This window comes from Cryptomeria japonica, unplaced genomic scaffold (genome assembly GCF_030272615.1).
Source record: "Cryptomeria japonica unplaced genomic scaffold, Sugi_1.0 HiC_scaffold_213, whole genome shotgun sequence".
In the NCBI taxonomy this organism is placed as follows: domain Eukaryota; kingdom Viridiplantae; phylum Streptophyta; class Pinopsida; order Cupressales; family Cupressaceae; genus Cryptomeria; species Cryptomeria japonica.
In genome coordinates, this window is record NW_026729035.1 from 102,501 (window position 1) to 117,500 (window position 15,000).

Below are 15,000 nucleotides of genomic sequence, written 5' to 3' on the forward strand. Positions count from 1 at the left end.
GAGCCCGGTTTGCCCCGGGTGCGCACCTCGCGTGCACCTTCGCCGCGGTGGGCACCATGGCGTGCACGAAGTCGGAGCCCGGTTTGCCCCGGGTGCGCACCTCGCGTGCACCTTCGCCGGGGTGGGCACCTTGGTGTGCAGACCTTGGCTGGGTTGCGCGCCCTGGTGGGCACCATGGTGCGCACCAAGGAGCGCTCCGAAGTGTGCTCCAAGGTGCGGCCTGCACGAAGTCGGAGCCCGGTTTGCCCCGGGTGTGCACCTCGGGTGGGCACCTTGGTGCGCATGCCTTGCCTGGGCTGCGCACCAGGGCGGGCTCAAGATGGCACCCGCGTTCCTTTTTTTTCACTATCTTTCAAAACGGAAATTTTAAAATCTCATTTTTTTTTGCCTTTTTCTGGAAATTAGTGAAGGCAGCGCATCAAAGGTGCGCACCTCGCTGCCCACCACGGTGCGCAACGCCGGTGGGCACCCGGGAGTGCTTCGAAGTGTGCTCCAAGGTGCTGCGTGCACGTTGTCGGAGCCCGGTTTGCCCCGGGTGCGCACCTCGCGTGCACCTTCGTCGGGGTGGGCACCTTGGCTGGGTTTGCCCCGGCTGCGCTCCGAAGCGGGGTTATTGGAGCGCCGCCTCTTTTTTTGTCGGAGCGTTTGGTGGGGTTTCTCGCATTGGCTCTTCCGAGGCCCGGTTGCCACCCTGGCGCGCACGAAGTCGGAAGTAGGGTTAATTGCCCGGGTGCGCACCTTTGCCAGGGTGGGCACCTTACCTGGGCTGCGCACCAGGGCGGGCTCAAGATGGCACGCGCGTTCCGTTTTTTTCACTATCTTTCAAAACGGAAATTTTAAAATCTCCTTTTTTTTTTGCCTTTTCTGGAAATTAGTGAAGGCAGCGCATCAAAGGTGCGCACCTCGCTGCCCACCTTGGTGTGCTCTGAGGTGCGCACCCGGGAGCGCTACGAAGTGTGCTCCAAGGTGCGGCGTGCACGTTGTCGGAGCCCGGTTTGCCCCGGGTGCGCACCTCGCCTGCACCTTGGCCGGGGTGGGCACCTTGGCTGGGTTTGCCCAGGGTGCGCTCCGAAGCGGGGTTACTGGAGCGCCCCCTCTTTTTTTGTCAGAGCGTTTGGTGGGGTTTCTCGCATTGGCTCTTCCCAGGCCCGGTTGTTGGGTGCGCTCCCACCCTGGCGCGCGCGAAGTTGGAAGTTGGGTTAATTGCCCGGGCGCGCACCTTCGCCAGGGTGGGCACCTTGGTGCGCACACCTTGGCTGGGCTGCGCACCAGGGCGGGCTCAAGATGGCACCAGCATTCCCTTTTTCTCACTATCTTTCAAAACGGAAATTTTAAAATCTCGTTTTTTTTTTGCCTTTTATGGAAATTAGTGAAGGCATCGCATCAAAGGTGCGCACCTCGCTGCCCACCTTGGTGTGCTCCGAGGTGCCCACCACGGTGCGCAACGCCGGTGCGAACCCGGGAGCGCCCCGATGTGTGCTCCAAGGTGCGGCGTGCACGAAGTCGGACCCCGGTTTGCCCCGGGTGCGCACCTCGCGTGCACCTTGGTGCGCACACCTTGGCTGGGTTGCGCGGCCTGGTGGGCACCATGGTGCGCACCAAGGAGCGCTCCGAAGTGTGCTCCAAGGTGCGGCGTGCACGAAGTCGGAGCCCGGTTTGCCCCGGGTACGCACCTCGCGTGCACCTTCGCCGGGGTGGGCACCTCGGCTGGGTTGCGCGCCCTGGTGCGCACCAAGGAGCGCTCCGAAGTGTGCTCCAAGGTGCGGCGTGCACGAAGTCGGAGCCCGGTTTGCCCCGGGTGCGCACCTTCGCCGCGGTGCGCACCATGGCGTGCACGAAGTCGGAGCCCGGTTTGCCCCGGGTGCGCACCTCGCGTGCACCTTCGGCGGGGTTGCGCGCCCTGGTGGGCACCATGGTGCGCACCAAGGAGCGCTCCGAAGTGTGCTCCAAGGTGCGGCGTGCACGAAGTCGGAGCCCGGTTTGCCCCGGGTGCGCACCTCGCGTGCACCTTCGGCGGGGTTGCGCGCCCTGGTGGGCACCATGGTGCGCACCAAGGAGCGCTCCGAAGTGTGCTCCAAGGTGCGGCGTGCACGAAGTCGGAGCCCGGTTTGCCCCGGGTGCGCACCTCGCGTGCACCTTCGCCGCGGTGGGCACCATGGCGTGCACGAAGTCGGAGCCCGGTTTGCCCCGGGTGCGCACCTCGCGTGCACCTTCGCCGGGGTGGGCACCTCGGCTGGGTTGCGCGCCCTGGTGCGCACCAAGGAGCGCTCCGAAGTGTGCTCCAAGGTGCGGCGTGCACGAAGTCGGAGCCCGGTTTGCCCCGGGTGCGCACCTCGCGTGCACCTTCGCCAGGGTGGGCACCTCGGTGTGCTCCGAGGTGCGAACCCGAGAGCGCTCCGAGGTGCCCACGAAGTCGAAAGTCGGGTTAATTGCATTGTTTTCCCCGGGTGCGCTCCGAGGTGCGCAACATCGGCGCGCACCAAGGAGGGCTCCGAAGTGTGCTCCAAGGTGCGCACGATGGCGTGCACCTCTGGTGCGCACGATTCGGAGCTCGGTTTGACCGGGGTGCGCACACCTTGGCTGGGTTGCGCACCTTTTGTGCGCTCCAAGGTGCGCACGAAGTCGGAGCTCGGTTTGCCCCGGGTGCGCACCTTCGCCAGGGTGCGCACCTTGATGCGCACGCCTTGGCTGGGCTGCGCACCTTGGTGGGCGCCATGGTGCGCACCTTTCGTGCGCTCCAAGGTGCGCACGAAGTCGGAGCTCGGTTTGCCCCGGGTGCGCACCTTGGTGGGCGCCATGGTGCACTCCGAGGTGCCCAAGATTGGTGCGCACCAAGGAGCGCTCCGAAGTGCGCTCCAAGGTGCGCGCGAAGTCGAAAGTTGGGTTAATTGTCCGGTTTGCCTCGGGTGCGCACCTTGCGTGCACCTTCGCCAGGGTGGGCGCCTTGGTGCGCACACCTTGGCTGGGCTGCGCACACCTTGGCACCCGCGTTTCCTTCATTTTAAATTTTTTTTTTTTACAATCTCTCAAGTGGGAAATTCTATAATCTCAACTTTTTTTGCCTTTTCAGGAAACTTTTGAATGGAGCGCATCATTGGTGCGCTCCGAAGTGTGCTCCAAAGCTCTCTCCAGCTGCGTGCACCTGCCCCGGCCGCGCACCCGGCCCCGCCCAGCTTCGCTCACCTGTCCCGGGCGTCTGGTGCGGAACCTTAGAGTAAGAAACATCACCGTGCACCTTGGCCAACGTGCGCGACTCGACCGAGCGCGCACTGGCCGAGGTGCACACCGATTTCACCTGGGTGCGCGCGCAGCACCTCGGGCGCACCGGGGTGCGCGCACAACGCCCGGGTTGCACCGTGGCCTGTGTGCTCGGGGCGCCTCGGGTGCGCGCTCGGTGTCGCCCCCGCGCGCGCGGTAGTGCGGGCAGCGCACCCCGGCCCGGCCCGGCCCCGACGAGAACGCAAACGGGCAAAAGGTTTATTCAAATAGCATTGCGACGCCCGGCGAAAAACTAAAAAAGGGTGCAACACCGGGACTTCCCGGGAGGTCACCCATCCCAGTACTACTCCGGCCCAAGCGCGCTTAACTGCGGAGTTCTGATGGGATCCGGTGCACTAACGCTGGTATGATCGCACCCGTTATGAGCTTGTCGCAGTGTGTACTTAGCAAACCGCGACCCACGTGCGAATCCACCCCGGCCACCCACCCCCGTCGAGGTGCACACCCTCCCTCGCGAAGTGCGCCCCGTTCGCCAAGTGTGAGCCCTGCCCGGGTGCGCGCACCTTGCTAGGGCGTCGGGTGTGCACCCGGCCCGGCCTACGTGCGTGCACCTGGAGGGGGCGTCGTGTGCGTGCAGTGTCCCGTCTGCAACGCGGTGCCCACACACCACCTCGGGCGCAACGACCTGCGCTCACATGTGGGCCGAGTGCACCTTGGTGCATGTTCGGGGCGCCTCGGGTGCACGCTCGATCTTGCCCCGGTGCACCAAGGCGCTCGGTTTGCCCCGGGTGCGCACTTGGTGCAAGGTGGGCACCCAAAATAGGGATCAAGCACCAAAACACAAGTTTCGGGATGCAAAATGGGACCCAAGGACCACAAATGCGTTCCAAGACCCATGATGGGTCCACGAGAACAAAAATGTGTTCCGAGACTTAATAAACAAATATTGGGTTTTAGGAGAAGAAACATGCTCTGATGCCCAAAACGAGAATCGACCCCGAAAAGGCCACAGGCCAAAAGTGGGATGCGAGACAAAAAAAAATGGGACCCGAGGACCAAAATTGGGTTCCCAGGTCGAAGACAGGGCAACCGGACAAGAAACGACCTCTAAGGCTCGAAATGAGTCCCGACGACTAAAACTTGACAAGAAGCACCCATCAGGCACCCAACTCGACACCCATGGGATGCCGACCCACCCGGGCTTCCACCTAGCACACCTTGGCACCCACCCACCCTCGCACCCAACCTCGCACCCAACTTAGCACCTTTGAACCCACATTGGCACTCACCCTGACCCTGGCACCTTGGAACCCACATTGGCACTCACCTTGACCCTGGCACCCACCTTTGCACTCACCTTGGGACCCACCCTGGCTCCCACCTCGGCACCCACCCAGACACCCACCTTGGTTCCTTGGCACCCACCTTGGATCCTTGGCACCCACCCCGACACCCACCTTGGCACGCAACTTGGCTACTTGCCACCCACCTTGGCTCCTTGACGCCCACCCCGACAACCACCCCGTGACCTACCCTGGCTAGGGTTGGTGCACACCCACCCTGGTGCCCACCTTGGCACCCACCCTATGACCCACCTTGGCACGCACCTTAGTACCCACCCCGTTACCCACCCTAGGACCCACCCCGTGACCCACCTTGGCCAGGGTGGGTGCACCCACCCTGGTGCCCACCTTGGCACCCACCCATCCTAGCACCCAGCCTGTGACCGGGCTTGGAACCCAACCTTGCACCCGCACCCGTCTTGGCCAGTGTGGGTGCGCACCCATCCTGGCACCCACGTTGTGACACACCCTTTAACCCACGCACCCTAGCACCCACGTTGGCACCCACCTTGGAACCCAACCTAGCAACTTGGCACCCACCCCGTGACCCACCTTGGCATCCACCATAGCAGTCGCCGACTTGGCACCCACCTCGGCACCCACCTTGACACTTGTGGACCCACCTTGCCACTCACCCTAGCATCGACCCATCCTAGCACCCACCCTGGCACCTTTGCACCCTAGCACTCACCCATCCTAGCACCTAACCTGTGACCCACCTTGACACTCACCCTCGCACCCACCTTGGAACCCAACCTAGCACCCACCCACCCTGACACCAACCCTAGCACCTACCCACCCTTGCACCCACCCTGTGACCCATCTTGGCACCCACCCATCCTACCACTCAACCTATCACCCACCTTCTCACCCACCTTGGCATCCACCTTAGCACCCACCCACACTGGCACCTTGGCACCCACCTCGGGCAAGGTGGGTGCACACCCACCCTGGCACCCAATTTAGAACCCACCGAGCATGTTACCCACCTTGGCACCCACATTGCAGCCCACCCTAGTACCCACCCTATGACCCACATTGGCATCCACACCCTAGCACCCAGGCACCTCGACACCCGCCTTGACACCCACCCTAGCACTGAACCTGTGACCCACCTTGGAACTCACCCTAGAACCCACCCACCCTGTGAACCACCTTGGCATCCACCTTAGCACCCACCCACCTTGGCACCCACTCTAGCACTCACCCATCCTAACACCCAACTTGTTACCCACCTTGGCACCCGCCCTCGCGTCCACCTTGAAACCCACCCTAGCACCCACCCACGCAGGAGCCCACCTTGGCACCCAACCTAACACCCACGCATCCTGGCACCCAACTTGTGACCCACCTTGGAACCCACCCTAGTACCCACCTTTGAACCCACTATATCACCAACCCACCTTGGCACCCACCCTATGACCCTCTTTGGAATCCACCCTAGCACGCACCCACCCTGGCACCCACCATGGAGCGCACCCTAGCACCCACCCACCTCGGCACGCACCTCAACACCCACCTTGGTGTGCGCACTGCGCCAACCTCTCAAAGACCCTATGTGGTGCGCTCCAAAGTGTACACCTTTGGTGCGCTCCAAGGTGCGCACCTTTGGTGCACACCGAGGTGCACACCAAAGTGTGCACCGAGGTGAGCACCAAAGTGCACTCCAGGGTGCACACCAAGGCGTGCACCTTTGGTGCGGTCAATGCAAACGAATTCGGAAGTTGGGGTCGATGTCCTAATCGCTGCTGCAGACTACACGTATGAGAATCGGACAAATAGCTTTATATAGGGGAGGTGTTGCGTTTGATGGGTCGACTCCCCTGGTTGTGTGCACTGCACCAACTTCAAAGACCCTGTCTTGTTTAAGAAGTCAAAAGTTGGGGTGGATGTCCTAATCATTGCTGCAGTCTACGCATGTATGAGAATCAGACAAATAGCTTATATAGGGGAGGTGTTGCATTCGGTGGGTTGACTCCCCTGGTTGTGCGCACTGCGCCAACCTCAAAGACCCCGCATAGCAGAAGAAGTCGGAAGTCGGATTTTGGTGAGCACCAAGGCGTGCACCTTTGGTGCGGTCAACGCAGACGAATTCAGAAGTTGGGGTGGATGTCCTAATCGTTGTTGCAGGCTACACATGTATGAGAATCAGACAAATAGCTTATATAGGGGAGGTGTTGGGTTTGATGGGTCAACTCCCTTGGTTGTGCGCATTACGCCAACCTCAAAGACCTTGTTTTCGTTAAGAAGTCAAAAGTTGGGGTCAATGTCCTAATGGCTCCTGCAGGCTACACATGTATGAGAATCGGACAAATAGCTTATATAGGGGAGGTGTTGGGTTTGATGGGTCGACTCCCCTGGTTGTGCGCATTACGTCAACCTCAAAGACCTTGTTTTCGTTAAGAAGTCAAAAGTTGGGGTCGATGTCCTAATTGCTCCTGTAGACTACACATGTATGAGAATCAGACAAATAGCTTATATAGGGGAGGTGTTGGGTTTGATGGGTTGACTCCCCTAGTTGTTCGCATTACACCAACCTCAAAGACCTTGTTTTCGTTTAGAAGCCGAAAGTTGGGGTCGATGTCCTAATTGCTCCTGCAGGCTACGCATGTATGAGAATCAGACAAATAGCTTATATAGGGGAGGTGTTGGGTTTGATGGGTCGACTCCCCTGGTTGTGCGCATTGCGCCAACCTCAAAGACCCTGCATTGCGGATGAAGTCGAAAGTCAGAGTTTGGTGTGCTACAAGGTGTGGTCGAAGGTGCTCACCTAGGTGTGCACCTTTGGAGCACAGGAAAAGTGCCCTCCAAAAGTGCGCACCTTTGGAGTGCACAAAAGTGCCCTCCAAAAGTGCGCACCTTTGGAGCGCAGAAAAGTGCCCTCCAAAAAGTGCCCTCCAAAAGTGCGCACCTTTGGAGCGCAGAAAAGTGCCCTCCAAAAAGTGCCCTCCAAAAGTGCGCACCTTTGGAGCGCAGAAAAGTGCCCTCCAAAAAGTGCCCTCCAAAAGTGCGCACCTTTGGAGCGCAGAAAAGTGCCCTCCAAAAAGTGCCCTCCAAAAGTGCGCACCTTTGGAGCGCAGAAAAGTGCCCTCCAAAAAGTGCCCTCCAAAAGTGCGCACCTTTGGAGCGCAGAAAAGTGCCCTCCAAAAAGTGCCCTCCAAAAGTGCGCACCTTTGGAGCGCAGAAAAGTGCCCTCCAAAAAGTGCCCTCCAAAAGTGCGCACCTTTGGAGCGCAGAAAAGTGCCCTCCAAAAAGTGCCCTCCAAAAGTGCGCACCTTTGGAGCGCAGAAAAGTGCCCTCCAAAAAGTGCCCTCCAAAAGTGCGCACCTTTGGAGCGCAGAAAAGTGCCCTCCAAAAAGTGCCCTCCAAAAGTGCGCACCTTTGGAGCGCAGAAAAGTGCCCTCCAAAAAGTGCCCTCCAAAAGTGCGCACCTTTGGAGCGCAGAAAAGTGCCCTCCAAAAGTGCGCACCTTTGGAGCGCACAAAAGTGCCCTCCAAAAGTGCGCACTTTTGGTGCGCACCAAGGCGCTGGTTCGGTCGTTGCAGGCGAGTTCGGAAGTTGGGGTCGATGTCCTGAGCGGAGGTGCAAACTACACAGGTGTCGGAATCGGACAAATAGCTTATATAGGGGAGGTGTATGCTTCGATGGGTCGACTCCCCAGGTTGAGCGCACCGCGCCAACCTCAAAGACCCTACGGTATGGATGAAGTCGGAAGTTGGGTCCGATGACCGATTCGATTAGTAGGTATGCTCATGAGGTCGGAATTTGGGTCCGATGACCTGCCATGTGCAGGAAGGCGAATGTTGACACTGTGCGTTGCAAGGTGCACACCAAGGCGCTGGTGCGGTCTTTTTAGTCGAGTTCGGAAGTTGGGGTCGATGTCCTGATCGGAGGTGCAAGCTACACAGGTGTGGGAATCGGACAAATAGCTTATATAGGGGAGGTGTATGCTTCGTTGGGTCGACTCCCCGGGTTGAGCGCACCGCGCCAACCTCAAAGACCCTACGGTATGGATGAAGTCGGAAGTTGGGTCCGATGACCGATTCGATATGTAGGCATACTCGCGAGGTCGGAATTTGGGTCCGATGACCTGCCACGTGCAGGAAGGCGAATGTTGGCACTGTGCGTTGCAAGGTGCGCACCAAGGCGCTGGTTCGGTCGTTGGAGGCGAGTTCGGAAGTTGGGGTCGATGTCTTGATCGGAGGTGCAAACTACACAGGTGTGGGAATCGGACAAATAGCTTATATAGGGGAGGTGTATGCTTCGTTGGGTCGACTCCCCGGGTTGAGCGCACCGCGCCAACCTCAAAGACCCTACGGTATGGATGAAGTCGGAAGTTGGGTCCGATGACCGATTCGATATGTAGGCATACTCGCGAGGTCGGAATTTGGGTCCGATGACCTGCCATGTGCAGGAAGGCGAATGTTGGGACTGTGCGTCGCAAGGTGCGCACCAAGGCGCTGGTGCCGTCGTTGCAGTCGAGTTCGGAAGTTGGGGTCGATGTCCTGGTCAGAGGTGCAAACTACACAGGTGTGGGAATCGGACAAATAGCTTATATAGGGGAGGTGTATGCTTCGATGGGTCGACTCCCTGGGTTGAGCGCACCGCGCCAACCTCAAAGACCCTACAGTATGGATGAAGTCGGAAGTTGGGTCCGATGACCGATTCGATACGTAGGCATATTGGCGAGGTCTGAATTTGTGTCCGATGACCTGCCATGCGCAGGAAGGCGGAATTTGGGTCCGATGACCGAGTTGATGGCGTGCCATGCGCAGAAAGGCGGAATTTGGGTCCGATGACCGAGTTGATGTTGATGGCCCGCCATGCACAGGAAGGCGGAATTTGGGTCCGATGACCGATTTGAAGGCGTGCCATACGCAAAAAGGCGGAGTTTGGGTCCGATGACCGAGTTGATATTGATGGCCCGCCATGCGCAGGAAGGCGGAATTTGGGTCCGATGACCTGACATACGCATGGAGTCCGACTCGGGGGCCGATGTTCGATTCGATGACTTGCATTGTGGGTAAAGTCGGAAGTTGTGGTCTTTGACCCGATTCGATGACCAGACTTCGGCTGCTTGAGAATCGGACAAATAACTTATATAGGGGAGGTAGTGTTCTCGAGCATCCTCCCCCCGTGCCCGTTTATGTCGATTGATGCTGGTGCTCGACTGGTTGGAGCGCTCGGATGCAAAAATCTTGCACCAGGATTTATCGATTGTGATGGACACGGCAAGTCTCCTGATTGCTATGCAGGAGCTCATCGTGAATCTCTATGCGGCCTTGGTATGGACTCGACCTGCGGAATGGTTCGGCAATGGTAGTCGCTCCAACACGTCCTTGCAATGGCCACAGAGGTGATTCGACTAGAGCTCCAGTCTAGCTTTTGGGTTGCTTGGCGGACTGGTATAGCCGCGATCGAGTTCCGGCCATGAACGTTTTAGATAGCTCTTGGGCTTTCTGGGACGGAAGTCGGAAGTTTGGGCTGTTGTCCGATTTGATGACCATTCTTCGGATGTGTGAGAATCGGACAAATAACTTATATAGGGGACTGTGTTGTCTCACGCAGCCCCCTCCGTGCCCCTCTATCTCGACCGATGTTGGTGCTTGAAAGGGTTGGGATCGCTCGGATTTATAAACGTGCACCACCATTTGTCGAGTGTGAGGGACGCGGCAGGTCTCCTAAATGCTATGCGGGCGCTCTCTGAGAATCTCTATCCGGCCTCGACACAGACTAGTCTTGCTGAATGGTTTGGCACTGGTAGTCGATCCAACACGTCGTTGTTGTGGCCGCCTAGGCGATTCGATTCGAGCCCCCGTCTAGCTTTTGGGTTGCTTGGCGGATTTTGCCCTATCCGCAAGTGAGCTCGGTCCCTAAACGTTCGAGAAACCCGATTGCTATGCGCCGACTCTCTTTCTTGCGAGCCTCCATCTAGCTTTTGGGTCTCTACGGAACGGAAGTCGGAATCTGGGACCGTTGTTTGATTCGACGAGGCAGACTACGGTTGTGCGAGAATCGGACAAATAACTTATATAGGGGAGGTGTTGACTGGAGCATTCTCCCCCGTGCCCCTCTAACTCGACCAATGCTGGCGCTCGAACGGTGGTAGCGCTCGGATTTTCATTGAGCGCCAGCATTGGTCGATTTAGAGGGGCATGCGAGATTCCCGAATGCTATGCGAGGGCTCTAACGGAAATGTCTATTGGTTTCGGTATGGATGCAATTGCGAGTGGTTCGGCAAAGGTAGTCGTTCCGATGCGTCCATGTCGTGGCCAAATCGATAATTCGATTTGAGCCCTCGTATAGCATTTGGGTCTCTCGATGTGATTCCGCATTCCAGTCCCTTTGGGCACTGCTTGAGCCGCATCCCAGGGGGTTCCCTTCCCAATAATCTGCCTCGCAACCCGATTGCTATGCGGTGAGGCTCCTCGGCCGCCTCGGAACTATCTGTGTATCAGACGCATCGCGGGATAAGGGGTTGGCAACGGTAGTCGCCCCAAGCGCGTCCGATGCTTGGACCATTCCGAGGCGGCCCTGAAGCCTCTTCCGTCTAGCCGTTGGGTCCTTCTCGCCGCATCCCTCGCCTCGCACCCCGATTGCTATGCGGTGAGGCTCCTCGGCCGCCTCGGAACTATCTGTGTATCGGACGCGTCGCGGGATAAGGGGTTGTCACTGGTAGTCGCCCCAAGCGCGTCCGATGCTTGGACCATTCCGAGGCGGCCCTGAAGCCTCTTCCGTCTAGCCGTTGGGTCCTTCTCGCCGCATCCCTCGCCTCGCACCCCGATTGCTATGCGGTGAGGCTCCTCGGCCGCCTCGGAACTATCTGTGTATCGGACGCGTCGCGGGATAAGGGGTTGTCAGTGGTAGTCGCCCCAAGCGCGTCCGATGCTTGGACCATTCCGAGGCGGCCCTGAAGCCTCTTCCGTCTAGCCGTTGGGTCCTTCTCGCCGCATCCCTCGCCTCGCACCCCGATTGCTATGCGGTGAGGCTCCTCGGCCGCCTCGGAACTATCTGTGTATCGGACGCGTCGCGGGATAAGGGGTTGTCACTGGTAGTCGCCCCAAGCGCGTCCGATGCTTGGACCATTCCGAGGCGGCCCTGAAGCCTCTTCCGTCTAGCCGTTGGGTCCTTCTCGCCGCATCCCTCGCCTCGCACCCCGATTGCTATGCGGTGAGGCTCCTCGGCCGCCTCGGAACTATCTGTGTATCGGACGCGTCGCGGGATAAGGGGTTGTCACTGGTAGTCGCCCCAAGCTCGTTCGATGCTTGGACCATTCCGAGGCGGCCCTGAAGCCTCTTCCGTCTAGCCGTTGGGTCCTTCTCGCCGCATCCCTCGCCTCGCACCCCGATTGCTATGCGGTGAGGCTCCTCGGCCGCCTTGGAACTATCTGTGTATCGGACGCGTCGCGGGATAAGGGGTTGTCACTGGTAGTCGCCCCAAGCGCGTCCGATGCTTGGACCATTCCGAGGCGGACCCGAAGCCTCTTCCGTCTAGCCGTTGGGTCCTTCTCGCCGCATCCTTCGCCTCGCACCCCGATTGCTATGCGGTGAGGCTCCTCGGCCGCCTCGGAACTATCTGTGTATCGGACGCGTCGCGGGATAAGGGGTTGTCACTGGTAGTCGCCCCAAGCGCGTCCGATGCTTGGACCATTCCGAGGCGGACCCGAAGCCTCTTCCGTCTAGCCGTTGGGTCCTTCTCGCCGCATCCCTCGCCTCGCACCCCGATTGCTATGCGGTGAGGCTCCTCGGCCGCCTTGGAACTATCTGTGTATCGGACGCGTCGCGGGATAAGGGGTTGTCACTGGTAGTCGCCCCAAGCGCGTCCGATGCTTGGACCATTCCGAGGCGGACCCGAAGCCTCTTCCGTCTAGCCGTTGGGTCCTTCTCGCCGCATCCCTCGCCTCGCACCCCGATTGCTATGCGGTGAGGCTCCTCGGCCGCCTTGGAACTATCTGTGTATCGGACGCGTCGCGGGATAAGGGGTTGTCACTGGTAGTCGCCCCAAGCGCGTCCGATGCTTGGACCATTCCGAGGCGGACCCGAAGCCTCTTCCGTCTAGCCGTTGGGTCCTTCTCGCCGCATCCCTCGCCTCGCACCCCGATTGCTATGCGGTGAGGCTCCTCGGCCGCCTTGGAACTATCTGTGTATCGGACGCGTCGCGGGATAAGGGGTTGTCACTGGTAGTCGCCCCAAGCGCGTCCGATGCTTGGACCATTCCGAGGCGGCCCCGAAGCCTCTTCCGTGTAGCCGTTGGGTCGTTCTCGCCGCATCCCTCGCCTCGCACCCCGATTGCTATGCGGTGAGGCTCCTCGGCCGCCTTGGAACTATCTGTGTATCGGACGCGTCGTGGGATAAGGGGTTGTCACTGGTAGTCGCCCCAAGCGCGTCCGATGCTTGGACCATTCCGAGGCGGCCCCGAAGCCTCTTCCGTGTAGCCGTTGGGTCCTTCTCGCCGCATCCCTCGCCTCGCACCCCGATTGCTATGCGGTGAGGCTCCTCGGCCGCCTTGGAACTATCTGTGTATCGGACGCGTCGCGGGATAAGGGGTTGTCACTGGTAGTCGCCCCAAGCGTGTCCGATGCTTGGACCATTCCGAGGCGGACCTGAAGCCTCTTCCCTCTAGCCGTTGGGGCTTTCTCGCCGCATCCCTCGCCTCGCACCCTGATTGCTATGCTGTGAGGCTCCTCGGCCGCCTTGGAACTATCTGTGTATCGGACGCATCGCGGGATAAGGGGTTGGCAGTGGTAGTCGCCCCAAGCGCATCCGATGCTTGGACCATTCCGAGGCGGCCCTGCAGCCTCTTCCGTCTAGCCGTTGGGGCCATCTCGCCGCATCCCCCACCTCGCACCACGATTGCTATGCGGTGAGGCTCCTTGGCCGCCTCGGAACTATCTGTGTATCGGACGCATCGCGGGATAAGGGGTTGTCACTGGTAGTCGCCCCAAGCGCGTCCGATGCTTGGACTATTCCGAGGCGGCCCTGCAGCCTCTTCCGTCTAGCCGTTGGGGCCATCTCGCTGCATCCCCCACCTCCTCGGCCGCCTCGGAACTATCTGTGTATCGGACGCATCGCGGGATAAGGGGTTGGCAGTGGTAGTCGCCCCAAGCGCGTCCGATGCTTGGACTATTCCGAGGCAGCCCTGTAGCCTCTTCCGTCTAGCCTTTGGGGCCATCTCGCCGCATCCCTCGCCTCGCACCCCGATTGCTATGCGGTGAGGCTCCTCGGCCGCCTGGGAACTATCTTCGTATCGGACGCATCGCGGGATAAGGGGTTGTCACTGGTAGTCGCCCCAAGCGCGTCCGATGCTTGGACTATTCCGAGGCGGCCCTGTGGCCTCTTCCGTCTAGCCGTTGGGGCCATCTCGCCGCATCCCCCACCTCGCACCCCGATTGCTATGCGGTGAGGCTCTTCGGCCGCCTTGGAACTATCTTCGTATCGGACGCATCGCGGGATAAGGGGTTGTCACTGGTAGTGGCCCCAAGCGCGTCCGATGCTTGGACTATTCCGAGGCGGCCCTGCAGCCTCTTCCGTCTAGCCGTTGGGGCCATCTCGCCGCATCCCCCACCTCGCACCCCGATTGCTATGCGGTGAGGCTCCTCGGCCGCCTTGGAACTATCTTCGTATCGGACGCATCGCGGGATAAGGGGTTGTCACTGGTAGTCGCCCCAAGCGCGTCCGATGCTTGGACTATTCCGACGCGGCCCTGTGGCCTCTTCCGTCTAGCCGTTGGGGCCATCTCGCCGCATCCCCCACCTCGCACCCCGATTGCTATGCGGTGAGGCTCCTCGGCCGCCTTGGAACCATCTTCGTATCGGACGCATCGCGGGATAGGGGGCTGTCACTGGTAGTCGCCCCAAGCGTGTCCGGTGCTTGGACCATTCCTAGGCGGCCCTGAAGCCTCTTCCGTCTAGCCGTTGGGGCCTTCCCGCCCCATCCCTCGCCTCGCACCCCCGATTGCTATGCGGTGAGGCTCCTCGGCCGCCTTGGAACCATCTGTGTATCGGACGCATCGCGGGATAAGGGGTTGGCACTGGCAGTCGCCCCAAGCGCGTCCGATGCTTGGACCATTCCGAGGTGGCCCTGAAGCCTCTTCCGTCTAGCCGTTGGGGCCTTCCCGCCCCATCCCTCGCCTCGCACCCCGATTGATATGCGGTGAGGCTCCTCGGCCGCCTTGGAACTATCTGTGTATCGGACGCATCGCGGGATAAGGGGTTGGCACTGGTAGTCGTCCCAATCGCATCCGATGCTTGGACCATTCCGAGGCGGCCCTGCAGCCTCTTCCGTTTAGCCGTCGGGGCCTTCCCGCCGCATCCCTCGCCTCGCATCCCGATTCCTATGCGGTGAGTCTTCTCGGCCGCCGCGGAACTATACCTGTTATTGCTACTGCATCCTTCGGCTGGTAACCTCCTCTGCCGCCTTGGAACGTTCTCTTTGTCGGA

General features: G+C 60.0%; 1 non-coding gene across 1 annotated transcript; it reads right to left on the reverse strand.

The window, feature by feature from the left end:
- Positions 1-3,518: 3,518 nt before the first annotated feature.
- LOC131868735 (5S ribosomal RNA) lies at positions 3,519-3,637 on the reverse strand. Its single transcript, XR_009367181.1, has one exon. It is a non-coding gene; the product is annotated as a 5S ribosomal RNA (ribosomal RNA).
- Positions 3,638-15,000: the final 11,363 nt, after the last annotated feature.